We start from the raw sequence: 17,858 nt of genomic DNA on the forward strand, positions 1-17,858 counted from the left end.
ATTCTTACAGTCAACATTGTGAGATATAAGTAGCATAAAACAAAACTTTAAGTGTCCAGTTCATGAGTTTTAGCAAATGTGTATATCCATATAAACACCACCACAATCAAGATATAGAATATTTTCATTATCTCCCAAATTTTTTTTGTGCTCTTTCACAGTTAATACTCTCTCTAGCCTCAGGAAACCACTGATCTGCTTTCCGTCATGACAAGTCAGATTTGTCTCTTTGAGAGATTCATATAAACGGAATCATATGAACAATATGTGTGTTTTTAGATCTGGCTTCTTTTACTCAGCAAAATGGCTTTGAGATTCGTCCATATTGTTTTGTGCAGCAGTTCATTCCTTTTTATTGCTGGATAGTATTCTATTGTACGAACATAGCAGCATTTTTTAAATCATTTTCCTATTAATGAACATTTAGGCTGTTTCAAATTTTAGCTATTATGTATAAAGCCACTATGAATATTTGCATACAAGTCTTTGTGTGGACATGTTTCCATTTCCTTTGGGTAAATATGTAGGACCAGGATTGCCAGGTCTTGTGATAAGTCTATGCTTAATTTTATAAGAAGCTACAAAACTTTTCCAAAGTGGTTCTACCATTTTACATTCTGACTAGCAATCATTTATATTAAAACAAATGCTAAAGGAGTTGAGCCACATCATATATGGGGGTTCTAAATGCAGTATGTAAGCTATAGTCAATTTCCCATGAAAAATCTCTTAAGTTACCCCCCAGAGTACCATACACGTATTTTAGGGTATGTAACTCTGTACTGTAACATGCGGTACGCATGCATATTGTATATACAGTAATATGCATGTATATACATATTATTTATAGTAATAGGTAACTATATTATATACAATATGTAATAAAAGATAGAGGTGGGGAAGGAATATATCTTCAGTGTTATCCGCTACTAGTGACGGTTTAGAAAAAAATCTGAAGCTTTTGTCTTTTTTAAATGTGAGTAGTGTCCAGACCTTTTTGATGAAAAAGATTTCTTTTGGATGTTCACTCTTGAACAAAAGTATTTAATTAAAATATTGCTCATTACGTGCAAACATAAGACCACATATTACTTATATTCTAGCTTGTCTACATCTTTGAAACCCTTAAACATTTACAAATTAATGTAACTGGAACTGTAACAGCACTACAATTCTGACTAACAACATTGATTTAAAATAATGGGTAACACTGTTTTGCTGAAACTAAACTGCACCGAGCACAAGGAGTATGAGAGGGGACATTATGCCTACACCACCACAGGTCAAACAATGGCTCAGTTTTCCCAGGGCTTTGCAAATTATTTTCAAATTACTAGGAAACCTTGGCTCAAGCAATGAGTATTCGGCACAAATGCTTCATTAACATATAAGGTCTGCCTTTGTGGATTTCTTATTAGGCGAACATGAATTAAATGGAACCACTTAGTACCAGTTCAATCATAAACACACACACACACACACACACATTGCAAAACTGTAAAATACAGGGGGCAGGGACTGTGTTGTTTGGTCTCACCATTATATTCCCAGAAATTGAGGATAAAGAGAGGGATAAATGCCCCAAACAGAAAGGTTGAATAATGAGGTCAAAGAATTTTTTTTTTAACATGAGACTGCTACAATTAGACAAAATATCAACTTAAAAAACCTGAAGCTCTCAAATTCCCTTTGGCCTTTGGCAAGTGCAGACACAACAGACAAAATCTGCAGCTCTTCTGAGGGGACAGCCTGGGAAAACAGTGACGCCACAAGGACAAGGAGGAAATTAATCAAGAAATATCGAGAAAGCCTGAAAATATGACTTTGCTAGTGATGTGCAGTTCGTTCAACAAACAAAAAGGCAGGCTCAAGGGAAATGAAATTTCTCAGGACAGAAGATCAAATATACCTTGTCAGCAAATCTGGGGAGGAAACAAAGAAATAAAATCACTTCTGACGGAAGGATGGTCAGTGTAGGAGTTTAGAGGACACTAGATGTGAATACATAGAGATCCGTTAGAATTTGAGCAGGGTGCTACATTTCTAAAGTATTTCCACATACACCCCCCTTGCATGGTAAATAAGGTAATTATGAGCTCCCACATACAAAAGAAGAGACCAAGTCTTACAAAGGTCTAATGCTTTTCCTACGGTCACAGAGAGTGTCAGAAAGGGAGAAGGTCTCCTGCCAATGGTCCATGCTCTTGCCAACATTCTGTGGATCAGAGTTCTAGAGGCAATATTGCCTCGTGGTTAAGTGTGTGGGCTTGAAACCAGACAGCCTGGCTGGGGGAGGTAACTAATATACCACATACTCAGCCTCATAAGCACACAATGAGATAACACATATGATGGAGTTGAGTACTTGCCACATAGCTCTAACTAAATATAGTTGTTTTAAGGGTATGTGAATTATGCAAACCAATAAAGATGGAAGTGGATGAATTATATGTAATTATTGTACTAGGTATCAAAGCATCCTGGGATAACAGTGCACAGTTTAGAAAAAAAATTGATACAATGAAAGAATTTAACAAAACAAAAGACAAACTATAGAATTTTGACTATTAAGGAGTGACAAATGATAGTCCTTACCAAAGGGGAATAAAAAGAGAATTGGGGGCCAAATTGAACAATGAGATTAAACTGGGAAAGTCAACATTCACAATTACTTTTTTATGTTGCCATTCAAATATCTCATGTTTAAAAGAAAGATCAGGTGATAATTTAAAATTGTATTTTACTGTGAATGTAAGAAGATTCAAATGAGACTTGTAGGTACTTTGGGCATACTGTATTAAGAGAAAAATGTCTAATGGGTGGATGAAAGGTACATTTTGGAAGGCTTTCCTCAAGTCATTTCAATTCAATTCTACTCTATTCCAAAGACCCCATTTATTGAGCATCCATGTGCTCACATTGGATTGCTTTGGTCCTATGCACTAAGTACTCTGCTAGGTCTTGAGGATTCAAAGATGAAAAAGCCCAGCGCTGTCCTCTCAGTCTAGTAGATGATTCAGAAATATGAACAAAGAAAGCTAAGGCACTGTAGTGGTGCCATTTGATGGCCTGTCTAAAGTACTGCGGTGCCCAGATGAGGATATTTGGTCCCAATGTTTCACTACTCTGTTATTATACACCTACATATACATCTCCGCCATGGCCTCACTGTGGGTGGAGTACTTCCTTGACCCTCGACCTTGGGCTTCACTATGTAACTGACATGGGTCAATGAGATAAACAGAAGTGACATGAGCAGAAGCTTGAAATAAGCCTTCCCTCTTATACTTCTCATTGTCATAAAAAGAACATACCATATGTATTGTGCAGCTCCAAGGAGGCTGAGAGACAAGAGGAGCAGACCTGGATCCAACCTGCAGCTTGGAACAAAACCCAGCTGAACCCAGCCTGGATCAGCTAACCTCTAGCCAATGGACAGACACTTCAGCAAGAAATACATTATTGTTTTAAGCCATCAAATTTTAGGGTTGTTTGTTATGCAGCATTGTGGTAATAGCTGTCTGAGCTAGGCCATAAGAAATATGGCAGGGATGGATAAGAACACAGCTTTACTGTGGCGCTCGTTTGTTGGCATACAACCCTTTTCTCTTCCCACACTCCCTCCACTAAACACATTAGCATATACCTCAAAGAAGGACTGCAGGAATTCTTGCTATTGTTGATCTTATAAAGAAGACTTCTGTTTGGATGGTGTTGGGGCAATGCAGGGCCCATGTGTTAACTATTCCTGGATATCTCCAGTGTAAAACAAAAAATGAAAAGAAAAAATGAGGAATAGAGTCTGGAACCTCATCAAATCAACATCTCCCTTTCTTGTTGCTCTTTTTTAAAACCAGTGGATAGAACCTCTTTTCCACGCCTTCAGAAAAGCACATGCATGGTGCTAACTCTAATGTAGTCATAGCAGCCCCAACAACCAGAAAAAACTAGAGACGGATTTCCCAGGAGTGAGCTGGTGTGGGTACCTGTGGCCAAATTTTGAAAAGTACCTTGCAATCATGGGTAATGCAGAACTTAAGTCATGGATGAAAAATGTTCACTTATATATCTCTCCTGGCAAGTAGATAAATGCTAAGGAAAGGCTGGGAAGAGTTCATAAAAGGCAGACAGGGTGATGAGAAAAGTGGTAAGGAAAATCTATCTCGTGTTGTGAGAAATATGGGACTGTTCCTTCCACATGTTCCTTCCAGAGCATAGAACAATATAGGATGATATACATTTCAGAGGCAGAGGTTTTAGTTAGAAATTTTTGTTAGTTAATTTAAAAAAGAATTTAAGGAGAGGGTTTCCAACTAAGGCAGAGGAGTCCCACAGTATTAATACAGTTGAGCAAACATTGGAGGATCATAGGAAATGAGGTTGAATAAATTACATGTTTTATCAGGCATCTTTGGGCTTTGAAACTGCTGACAGCCCACTGTGGAATATTAAATCTCACATTTCTCAATTTGCCTTTTTATTGATGTTGGGGAGGAGATTGTATATTAAAATTTTTCTTCCCTTAACATTGATAAAATATTATGTATTCATTAACATACATGTAAATATTTATTTTTAAGTGTGTCTTTGGCTGGGTTCTCCCAGAAGCCGACCCAGACACAAGGATTTGGGTGCATGGAGTTTAGTCGGGAAGTGACCCCAGGAAGCACTGGTTGGGAGTTGGGAGAATGAGATTGGTAGGAGAAAAGAGCCAATACAGGGCTCATTAACAACCACAGTGGGAAAGCGGGGCTTAGCTCTATTAAGGACCTCATATGGATGATTGTCCTACCAGAGGGGTGAGAAGCTCCTGAAGGGGTTAACACCCCATCACTTCCAGTCTGCCCCACCAGCAGGGCCTGCAAGAAAACCTTCGGGTGGGGAGCCTCTGGTACATGCAGTAGGATGACACTGGCACATACAGGACAGGAAGTGCTAAAGGGATATAGGCTAGCCACCAACAGCGTGTGCTATAAAGTGCATATTTTAAATCTATGTGTCAATGAGAAAATACATGTTAGATTAGATCTTACAAAGACGCTTTGTCTAGTCCATCAGTGGGTCCTTTTTTAATTCTTTTTTATTTTTAGTTTCAGGTGCACAAGACAAAGTAATACTTAGACGTTTATCATTTATATCCCTCACACTGTGGACCCCCTCCCCTCACCCATTATCTCTTTGATATCGCACCGAGCCATCACATTTCCACTGTCTCCACTCCCAATGCTGTACTCCGCCTCTTGTAGTATATACATACATATGTATACATATATATATATACATATATATAAAATTATACTTGGCATTCATTATTGTTCAGCTTCAGGTGTACAGTGCCGTGATCAGGCATCTACATCTTCCCCGAGGTGGTCTCCCAAATGGGACACGTGTCCATCGGATACCCTACAAAATCTTTACAACATTATTGATTACGTTCCCCAAATTAATTTTCAAAACCCCATGGCCATCTTGTGGTTACCGACTGTTTTCTAATCCCCTCACCTTCCCCCTTATCCCCATCCCCCCCCCATCTAACAACCCTCAGTTTTTCCTCTTTGTCTCCAAAACTGTTTCTGATTAGTTCATTCACTTATTCTTTGGAGTCACACTTAAGAATTAGATTTCAGTTCCAAAAACCTCTTAGTTTCTAGATGAGGAGGGAGTCTTGGGAAGAGTCAGGGGCAGCCCAAGAGGATGGGAGAGTGGCTGTTTACAGCCAGAGCCTCAGTATTTCAATGTTTTAAAAGGCAGGAATACTGTCCCCACGTTCATCTGCTGACCATCGGCCCGAGTGAAGCTACTTACATAGACACACAAGAAAGTAGTGCAGTGGAGATTGGAGAACTCATCTGCTTACTTCAGACCTCTTTCTCCACCAGGCTGCCTCTGTGAGGGCTGTGGCTAATGCAGGCTCAGATTTACCTTCCCAGAGGGAAAAGACTTCACAAAGTCTGCAAGAGGAATGGCCCTAAGAGATAGGGGTCAGGGGTTTCATGAAACCAGCCAGGGGTTGTAGCCTTCTTGGTTGATGGAGTTCTTCATGAGTCTGATGAAAATCACCGATTCTCTCCCCTGAAAGCAAACCCATATCCACAAAATAGTGTATATTATTTTAAGAGCCTCACAAGTCACCTGAAGCCCCTCTGTGGATCCTGGATTAAGCTACAAAGTGACAGGAACTCCTCAGATTGTGTTTGTTGTGATTTTTGGCACTTTCAGAAAGAATTTTCAAATTTTCAAAAATTCTCCAGGAAACGGTCCCTTCTTATTAAGATGATCGGTCTCCCACCGGCAGTTCCCATATTAGGTCTACAACTGCAGAAAGTCCAAAAGCCTTAAGTAGCAGGAAGGATTCCAGATGCTCACTCATGGTTACATCCGATAGGTTTCTTTTGACTCCCCTTTAAACCACAAACTCTGCCTAGCCAAACTGGGTCAATCAATGCCACAGAGAGGTTATCTCAAATTAGAAATTAGCTGCGAACAAGGAACATACCTAATCGATTAAGTATCTTATAGGAAGGACTGAAGCATTAGAAGTAATGACAGTGACAAGGATCTACACTCCAAAATAGAGGACTTTTCTATCCCTGACCCATGATTTAGAAAGTTGCTGTTCTGGGAAGCCAAAAGCCCGGGCTGGGGTTGGGGGACATAAGTTAGGGAGTTAGGCAGACCTGGGGCCACATCCCTGTGGCATCCGTAAGTCTCTGTGACCCTGGGAAAGTTTGGTTAGCTCTCTAATTCTCATTTTTCACATGTGTATAGTGGATGAATACTTCTTTTCTTATAAAGTTGTTGTGGGAGTTCAAATCAGAAATGAAAGTGTCTGGCATCTCTTGCCTTCTTCATTTCAGCATATCTTGGTTCTAATTCCCTTATTATCATAGCAGTCATGTCCCGAAATCGCGTGATACTCAGATTGAACAAAAATTACTTCTTTAATTATTCCTGTATTCATATGTTGTTGAAGAACTCTTCATACTGGTCAGATTCAATTACCACAAGTATCTCTGGAAGAAAATCTCTACATTGAAAAGAGCTCCACGTCTTAGCTGATAGTCTCTATTCCAACCTACAGTTATCAAATTACAGAACCATAGAGAGAGGTGGGAGGGAGTAAAGAAGTAATCTAATCCAACCCCTAATTTTACAGTGAGGGAAGTAAAGGTTCAGAGCTGTTAAATATCCTGCTCAAGTCGTATAGCTAGTTACTGACAGAATGAGAATTGGCCTCTAGATCTCCAGACTCTCAATTCTGTGATCTCTCTACTATATCATGTGTTCCATACTAATAAAACTAACGTGCAAAAAATAAAATATAAAATCTCTTGGAATTCAATGTGATGGGTTGTTAGCTTTATCTGGAATATTCTTGGAAGAGAATAAACAGAAAGTGCATGATATGTAGTGAGCCATTCAGTATGTGGCTCGGGATCCTTATTAGTTCCACCTATTTCAATTTTGAGATCATTCCAGCCTGGAGGTAGGTATGTAGCAGGTGAGGTAGGCAGGCAGTGCTGTGGGAATTATACTGAACAGGTGAACGGAAGATCTGATTTCTAAATTCAGTTCCCGTACCAACTCAGTGTGTCAGGTTAAACAACGTCCTTGACCTCTCTGAGCCTCCACTGTAAAACGGTGTTCCCCCAAAAAGATGTTCCCAGGGTCCTTTGGGCTCTTATGTTCCAGTTAACCGAAGAAGGCCCCATTTCCTTCATGGTTTCCCGTAAACTGTCCCAAGCAGTTATTTGCATATGAAGGAGGAAACAAAAATCTAAGCAGAAAAGAAGAGGGGAGACTGGAAGGCAGTGAGGAGCTAGGGGGAGCAAACAGGGAGTCCCGTGCTTGAGAAGCGGGACATGGCAGCAGAAAGGCTGGAATGCAGGTGTCATGCAGGGACTCAGCTCCCGCTCCCCGCACCAGAACATAGGATATAGTGAGGCCAAAAAGGAACACCAATGGAGCCACAGATAGAGGGGAAATACCACTATATTCTCACTAGCGGCTGGGCTGGAGATACAGGAAGCAGGAGCCACAGGAGCCGCAACCAGCTGTCCACTTCTCTCTGCCAACCAACCAACCAACCCATGTAGCCATGGCAGTTATATCAGTGGCTAATGGCTAACAGGTAACAGCTGATGGCCAACAAGTCACAACTGATGGCCATTTACTACCCGAGCCAGCACCTTTCCATGTGAGGTCGAGAGCCTGGAAACTGCTCTCCGAAACTCTGTACCCACATCGGGAGCTTTTACACTGGTCCCTGCTCAGGGAGGCAGCTACTTGAGATTTGGCTCTTGGATGTGTTCACATTCAACACATATGCAAAACGGCTCCCCATTCATTCGATCAATACCTTTTTTCTGTTTTTCGGTAACAGCTTTACTGAGATATAATTCACATACTATACAATTCACCCATTTAAAGTGCACAACCTAGTGGTTTTTCATAGATTTAGAGTTGCACAGTCAATTTTAGACCATTTTCCTCACCCCAAAAAGAAACTCCATGCCCTTTAGCTATATCCTCCATTACCTCTATCCCCTTCCCTAGCTCTAAGTAACCACTAATCTACTTTCTGTCTCTTTATATTTGCCTGTTCTTGACATTTCATATAATATGTGAATGGAGTCATATAATACGTGGGGTCTTTTGTGTCTGATTTCTTTCACTTAACATAATGTCTTCAAGATTCATCCATGCTGTAGCATGTGTCGCCTTTCATTAATTTTTATGGATGGGTGAGTAATATTATATTGCATGGATATATACCTTTGTTTATCCATTCATCAGTTAATGGATATTTGAGCTGTTTTCACTTTTTGGCTATTATGAATAATGCTGTTATGAACATTTTTACATAATTTTTTTGGATCCATTAATAATTTTTGAGGCCTGTTTCACACTAAAATTTCTGGGACCTGGAGATACAAAAATGAACATAACCATTGTCCTCAAGGAGGTCACAATCTTATAGGGGAAAAAAGATTTGTTTTTCAAAGCTGCAATAATCTGTTGTGATGAGTGCCAAACAGTGGAATGTACAAAGAGAGGCAAAGAAGTTATGACACTTGAGAGAGGTGTTAAAAGTGAGTTAACCTTTAGACATAGAAAAGGGAGAGGGCATTGTACACTCTGGAAACTGCATGTACAAAGGCACAGAGGTGTCAAAGAGAACGTCACATTCAGATCATTGAAAATAATAGTAATGTTACCTAATCTTTTATGCTATTTACTATGTTTCTGGCACTACTCTGAATATTTTATTAGGTTGGTGCCAAAGTAATTGCAGTTTAAAAGGTAAAATGAATTGCAAAACCGCAATTGCTTTTGCACCAACCTAATATTTGTATTAACTCAGTTACTCTCCACAGTGGCCTTTTGATACTATTTTCCCCCCATTTTATAGATGGAGAAACTGAAGCACAGAGAGGTAAGTAACTTGTCTACGGCTACACAACTAGTGAGATCCTGAATGCAAGCCAAGAGTCTGGATCTAAAACCTATGGTCTGAACCGCCATGCGGACTGCCTGATTTAATCCCAACTCATCCTGGCTACTTGGATTATGGAGTGTGTGAGGGAAAACGCCAGGAGATGCCAGGAGATGACATTGAAAGGGCAGGCTGCGCTGAGCCATATGAAGAAATTCTAACTCCAAAAGCAAAAGGAAGCCATCGAAGGTTCATATGCAAAGCAATAACACAGATGAGATTTTTATTTTAGGAAGACAAGTGACAATAATGGGAGGGTTGATTGAAAGGGGGGAGAGACAATGAGTTTGTTTCTCTATCAATTCCACTTAAAAACAAACACTGCCCCTGCCATACTTTCCCATATGACACACCCATACAGGTGTGAAATTGCAAAAGTAGTATTGGTTGTGATCTCCTGGATGCAATCTTTTCAGGAGGACGCCATGGCCAAGATTTCATAAAGATAGTTGTTATTTTTCACTCCCTACCTTTGCTCTCATAGAGTTGGACGTGATTCCCAATGAAACAGGGCTAGGAGGTGACATAGATCTTACTGTGCAGAAGCAAATATTCTGAGTACACATGGCTCTCATCACATCTATCACAGGAAATGGCAAGTGTTTTAGGAGCTGTGAGCTAGGAACCACGGGATGGAGGCCAAATAAGAGCTCTGACAATTAAGTTCACAAACTTGTTGCAAACCTTTTTTGATATCAGAGGGGTTATTCATTATGAATTTGTACGAACTGGACAAACAGTTAACCAAGTTTACTATTTGGAAGTGCTGAAAAGGCTGCGTGAAAAACTTAGATGAAAATGACCTCAACTTCCACCAACAATTCACGGCTCTTGCATCACGACAATGCACTAGCTCACACGGCACTGTCTGTGAGGGAGTTTTTAGCCAGTAAACAAATCACTGTATTGGAACACCCTCCCTACTCACTGGTCTAGTCCCCAGTGACTTCTTTCTTTACCCGAAGATGAAGGAAATATTGAAAGGAAGACATTTTAATGACATTCAGGACATCAAAGGTAATACAACGACAGCTCTGACGGCCATTCCAGAAAAAGAGTTCCAGAATTGCTTTGAAGGTGGACTAGGCACTGGCATCGGTGCATAGCTTCCCAAGGGGAGTACTTCGAAGGTGATCATAGTGATATTCAGCAATGAGGTATGCAGCACTTTTTCTAGGATGAGTTTGCGAACTGAATTGTCAGACCTCGTATATTTTCACAAACACACCAAAAGACAGGACGCTGATAAACAAAGGGTTGGTGTGCCAGAAGACTTTCTGATTGGGTTTCTTCACATGTACATTAACAAAGTGGCTGGCCCTCAGACATCAATAGTTTGCAGAACTCACAGCCCTGTTTTTCTGTCCTCATTTTGAAGATTTAATTGTAGCTTCCCACCCCCTAACAGAGCCCACCTCAACTACAGAACCAGCCAGGAGAGTTCCAAGGGCACTCCTGAGAGAGTGCTAATAGAAAATAGGACGTGACTATAGCACCTATGCAAAGCACATAGAAAATGTGTCCTCTGTCATTACCCTTCTGCCTTAAAATCAAGGTTGTTTCATGGACTATAGAGGATGATCCTTGAGCCAGCAAGAGTTCATATTTAACTCACAAATCCTCGCAATCCCTTTATGCAGCTGCTGTGATTATTTCCATTGAATAGGTGGAGAAGCAGAAAGAATAAAGGATTGACCAGCTGGTTTAAAAATTGTGCTAGTGAAACATACGCCTCTGGGCAAACCATCTCACTTCACCCTTTCCCCAGATCTTTCTTCGTTTTTCTGTTGACATCAGCCAAGTGTTCCCTAGGGTCTGAGATGGTGCTGGCCTCGACAATTGCAACACTTGCTATGGATGTCTTTAGAGTCTTGTCATTTTTAGCCAGCAACATCATAGTAGGGGTGCTACAAATATCTGTTGAAAGAACGAATAGATAAATGTTGGAAATATCTCTTGTGGTTAATTACTAAAGTATCACCCATCTCTTTCTCTCAATAGATAGATAGGTAGACAGACAGACAGACAGACAGACAGACAGATAGATATGTATATATATATGTATGACATACAGATATATGTATACATATATATTAAAAAATATATAAAAATACTATGTATGTAAACTTTAATGCCTTTTATATGCTCTGAACTGAGATTTCTGTTTTGCAAGATAGCTAAAAATACTGCAATAGCTTACTTTCATGGCATGCTTACTATGTACCAAGAACTGTTCTAAGCTCTTTAAAAGTTTTAACTTATTTAATTTTCACAACAACTCTTTGTGGGATAAACTATTACTTTTCCATTTTACAGATGAAAGCATTGAGACCCAGAGACTTTGAATACTTTGTTCAAGTTTTCACAGCTACTAAGTGGAAGAGTAAGGATCTGGGCACAGGTAGTCTGGCTCTAGTCCTGAATTCTTAAATTAAAGATAAAGACAACTTCTGCATTTGATGAATGAGAAAATTTTATGACTTATATTCACCTCCTCTATCATAATTTGGCTCCCCTGGAGAGAAACTGGTCATTTGCCCTGTAGCCCTGAGTAACCTGATTGTTTTAAGTGTAACCCAAATAAAACTGGGTTGCCTTGAGGCCAATCTTTGTCTTAGCTTATCCAAAATAAACAAAAATCTAATTACCAAAAGCCTTTAAAAGCACTGAAGATCTCTTGAGATGATGGTGAGGGGGAATTTTATCATGAAATATATAGGAAGACTAATTAAAATCTAATCCACACACTGCTCTTTCCAAAATCTGTCTTTTTTCTTCTCCACTCCCATCATCCCCATGCTGCTTTGTCTTATTCTCTTTCTCCTCCTTCCTTTCCCTACCTCATCTGTGCTCACAAATAGTGCTACTATTTTCATTTCCACCACTCCTTAAACTGAATAGCTGGCAAAGGTCTCAGCAACCAAATAAGCAATGCAGATTTTCCCCTGGGAGGCACTAGAAAAGGCAAATTGATAATACTTATAATTCATTTATTCCTGACCACAGTTCCACAACATGGGCACTGTTATTATACCCATTTATAGATATGTAAATTGAGACTTAAAGAGGTTAAGTAACTTTCTTAAAACCACACAGCTAATAAAGGCAGAGGTAGGACTTGAAGTACAGCAAACCAAAGTAGGAGAATAGAAATATGGCAACTCTTGTGGAATAGCCAGGAAGCCTTGTTCCCAGACTGTATGCAAAACACTCCCTGGAGAATAACAAAACCATCTAGAACCCATTAGAGATATGGAATCACAGCAGATGATTAGGGGCAGAGTAAGAGAAGGGGAGTTTTGTGACAGATATCCTGGCCTCGAGTTACAGCTTCTTCTTGGGGTTATGTGACCTGGGGAAGTCCAAGGGTCCACTGCAATGGTATAGGTCAGAGTTTATAAGGGTTGAAGCAAAGAAAAAAGAATGGGAGCTAAGGTGAGGTGACAGATATAAGAAATGGTTAAAAGGAAAATTGCCAGAGTATGGTAACTGGGTGTAGAAAGCAAGGGAAAATGAAGAGTCTTGGATGACATGCTGGTTAATAATGGTGCCATTAACCAAAATAGAGAAGTCAAGAGGAGCTTGAATGGGAAGATGATGAATTCTGCTCTGAGGCATATTGAGTTTGAGGGGCCCGGAGGTGATTAAAGTGGAGGTACATTTTAACATACGTAACAGGAGAGATACATTTAGAAGCTACCTGCGTATAGATTGCAAATGAAACCTTGGGATAAAACAAGTTATGGAAAGTACGCTGAGTGAAAACAGAAACAAGAATTAGTCCTTGAGTAATGTCAATAGTTTGATACTTTGTCACCAACTGATTATAGACACTAAAAGACTTTTGTATGTCTAAATATCACGTGAATATGGACTGTTTGGAGAGGTGAAAGCCAAATCTGAGCGGAAAAATAAAATACCAAGGGAGCCAAAAAAATGTATGCGTTTTAAGAGATGTTATCTAAGTATTACTTTTCGAATTGAATTGAATTACGTAGCAATGTGTAGTATGACCTTCGCTCCAAAGATGGCATTAATTAAATGAAAGCTAGCATCATTCATTGTATTACAATTTCTATACAGTTTTTTCCTTTCTTAAAATGTGTATACATTTTTTTTGGCACCCTCTGTAGTGTGATTGTAAGTTTGTTTTGTAAAGGAGCATGGATAAAGCGATCCAACAGGCACTTTAACAAAATCTCTTTAGAAGGACAGCTCATGTTGGAATCTGTTCCTAGATGAGTATCAAATTAATCAGATACTTTCATATTTCATAGCCTGCTAAACGGGATATTTTCAGCACCCTCAGCCTCTTCCAAGTGATACAGCACTTAAGAGAAGCTGAGTCACGGGGGAAGAGTCTGATTCCAGTTGATCTTTTCTTAGGACTAAGCTCAGCTGTCAGAACAGGGGAAGTTCCCTTTTGCTTAGCCAAACAAGAGTGATATCAGGGTTGTATTAAAAGCACAGTTAAGGTGAATCATTGTGGTCTAGCACAATTTCAAACTTGCCCTACAGCAGCATCATTCAAGTTAATTATAAAGTTTTTCTCCAATCAGTTGTCTTTCTCCCCTTAAAGAAACCTTGTAAAATAGGTTTTCCTTCTGGCCTGAAATTTCCACCATCAGAGTCATTGAGTCAGAAAATTTGGAGCAACCATAGACCTTAAGGTTCAATTAGCTTAATCCCTTTATTTAGATGAGGATAGTTCAGTGCAGAAAGGTTAAATCAAGGGTGTTCAATCAAATGCCTTCCAGGATCAGATTGGTAACATCAGTGAGTACAGCAAGTTTTGAATCTGCTTTTTAGACCCCTCATTTTCACTTCAATATGAAATATGCCCTTTTGTTTTTCTTAAAATCATGTGGCCTTCATGATCTAGCTCTCCTCTCCCCAACACTTTCAATAGCGGTATAGAAACAAAATATTTCTTTTTTATAATTTATTGGGGTGACAATTGTTAGAGAAATTACATAATTTCAGGTGTACAATTCTGTATTACATCATCTATAAATCCCATTGTGTGTTCACCACCGAGAGTCAGTTCTCCTTCCATCACCATATATTTGATCCTCCTTACCCTCATCTCCCACCCCCCACCCCCTTACCCTCTGGTAACCACTAAACTATTGTCTGTGTCTATGAGTTTTTGTTTCTCATTTGTTTGTCTTGTTCTTTTGTTGTTTTTGGTTTATATACCACATATCAGTGAAATCATATGGTTCTCTGCTTTTTCTGTCTGACTTACTTCGCTTAGCATTATACTCTCAAGATCCATCCATGTTGTCACAAATGTTCCTATATCATCTTTTCTTACTGCCGAATAGTATTCCATTGTGTATATATACCACAACTTCTTTATCCATTCATCTATCGAAGGACATTTTGGTTGTTTCCATGTCTTGGCCACCGTAAACAAAGCTGCAATGAACATTGGAGCACACGTGTATTTATGTATAAATGTTTTCAGATTCTTTGGGTAGATACCCAGGAGAGGGATTGCTGGGTCATATGGTAATTCTGTTCGTAATTTTTTGAGGAACCTCCACACTGCCTTGCATAACGGGTACACCAGTTTGCATTCCCAAACAACAGTGTATGAGGGTTCCTTTTTCTCCACAGCCTCTCCAAAACTTGTTACTATTTGTCTTGTTGATGACAGCCATTCTGACTGGGGTGAGGTGATATCTCATTGTGGTTTTTACTTGCATTTCTCTGATGATTAGTGATGTTGAGCATTTTTTCATATGTCTATTTGCCATTTGTAAGTCCTCTTTGGAGAAATGTCTCTTCAGGTCCTCTGCCCATTTTTCAATTGGGTTGTTTGTTTTTTTGTTGTTGAGTTTCATGAGTTCCTTGCATATTTTGGGTATTAGCCCCTTAATGGAGGGACTGTTTGCAAAAATCTCCCATTCAGTTGGTTGCCTCTTTATTTTGTCGATGGTTTCTTTTGCTGTGCAGAAGCTTTTAAGTTTCATATAGTCCCATTCGTTTATTTTAGCTTTTATTTCCATTGCCTTTGGAGTCAAATTCATAAAATGCTCCTTGAACCCAAAGTCCTAAGTTTAGTACGTATGTTTTCTTCTATGCAGTTTATTGTGGCAGCTCTTATGCTTAAGTCTTTGATCCATTTTGAATTAATTTTGGTACATGGTGACAGATAGCATTCCAGTTTCATTCTTTTGCACGTGGCTATCCAATTCTGCCAGCACCATTTATTGAAGAGGCTGTGTTTCCTCCATTGTATGTTTTTAGCTTCTTTGTCAAAAATTATCTGTCTATATTTATGTGGTTTTATTTCTGGGTTCTCAATTCTATTCCATTGGTCTATGTGTCTGTTTTTCTGACAATACCATGCTGTTTCGATTATTGTAGCCCTGTAGTACAAGCTAAAGTCAGGGAGTGTGATAGCTGCAGTATTGTTCTTTTTTCTTAAGATTGCTTTGGCTCTTCGGGGTCTTTTGTGGTTCCAAACAAATCTGATGATTTTTTTGTTCTATTTCTTTAAAAAATGCCATTGGGATTCTGATGGGGATTGCATTAAATCAGTATATTGCTTTGGGTAATATGGCCATTTTAACTATGTTGAGTCTTCCAATCCATGACCTCGGAATGTCTTTTCTTTTCTTTTTGTCTTCTTCAATTTCTTTCAAAAATGTCTTATAGTTTTCATCATATGGGTCCTTCACATCCTTGGTTAAGTTTATTCCTAGGTATTTTATTTTTAATTTATTAGCGTGACAATTGTTAGTAAAATTACATGGACTTCAGATATACAATTCTGTATTACATCATCTATAAATCCCATTGTGTGTTCACCACCCAGAGTCAGTTCTCCTTCCATCACCATGTATTTGATCCCCCTTACCATCATCTCCCACCCCCTAACCCCCTTACCCTCTGGTAACCACTAAACTTCCTAGGTATTTCAATCTTTTTGTTGCAATTGCAAAGGGAATTGTTTTCTGCATTTCTTTTTCTGAGATTTCATTGTTAGTATATAGGAATGCAATGGACTTTTTTTTTTAATTAATTAATTTATTTATTTATTTTAAATTAGTTTCAGGTGTACAAGACAAGGTAATACTTAGACGTTCATCATTTATCATTTATATCCCTCACACTGTGAACCCCCCTCCCCCCATCCACTATCCCTCCGACCTCACACCAAGCCATCATATTATATATATAAAATTATAGTTGGCATTCATTAATGTTTAGCTTCTGGTGTACAATGCCATGATCAGGCATCCACAGTATCCCTGAGGTGGTCTCCCAAATAGGACGCATGTCCATCGGATACCCAACAAATCTTTACAACATTATTGAATACCTTCCCCAAATTAATTTTCAAAAAACCCTGAGGCCATCTGCTGTGGTTACCAGCTGCTTCCTAACCCCTTCACCTTTCCCCTTGTCCCCAACCCCCCACTCCCGCGCCCATCTAACAACTCTCGTTTTTTACTTTTTGTCCCCAAAACTGTTTCTGATTAGTTCATTCACTTATTCTTTTCTTTAGATTCCGCATATAAGTGAGATCATATGGTACTTGTCTTTCTCTTTCTGACTTATTTCACTTAACATAATGTTCTCTAGATCCATCCATGTTGTTGCAAATGATAAGATTTCTTTCTTCTTTATGGCTGCGTAATTCTCCATTGTATAAATGTACCACAGCTTCTTAATCCAGTCATCTACCGATGGGCATTTCGGTTGTTTCCATATCTTGGCTATTGTGTAAAGTGCTGCAATAAACATAGGAGTGCATACAGATTTTTGAATTGGAGTTTTGGATTTCTCCGGGTAGATGCCTAGGAGTGGAACTACTGGATCATAGGGTAGTTCCATTTTCAGATTCCTGAGATACCTCCATACTGTTTTCCATAGTGGCTGCACTAATCTGCAATTGGGTTTAGTTTTTTGATCCAATCTGCTACTCTGTGCCTTTTTATTGGTGAGTTCAGTCCATTTACATTTAGGGTGATGATTGATATGTGAGGATTTCCTGTAATTCTATCTTTAGTTTTCTGATAAGGCTATGTCTCCATTGTTTCTTTGCCTTTTTGTTGTTGTCCGTTATTTCTGTGTGGTGGTATTCTATGATGTTTCCCTCTGTTTCTTCTTTTATTACAGTATATATTTCAGTGCTGGATTTTTTTTTTTGAGTGGTTACCCTTAAGTTTATGTAAAAGAAAGTTCGGTATTTAGAGTATTCCATTTTCTTCAGCACGCTTACTTTCTCCATTCCCATATTCTAGTTCAGGCCTTTAGTCTCCCCCTTTTTATGTTGCCACAAATTGTCCCTGTTGATGGTGATTGAATAGCCTCCTTTAGTATTTCTTGTAGTGCAGGTCTTGTATTA

The sequence above is a fragment of the Rhinolophus hipposideros genome, assembly GCF_964194185.1.
Source record: "Rhinolophus hipposideros genome assembly, chromosome: X".
Classification (NCBI taxonomy): Eukaryota; Metazoa; Chordata; class Mammalia; order Chiroptera; family Rhinolophidae; genus Rhinolophus; species Rhinolophus hipposideros.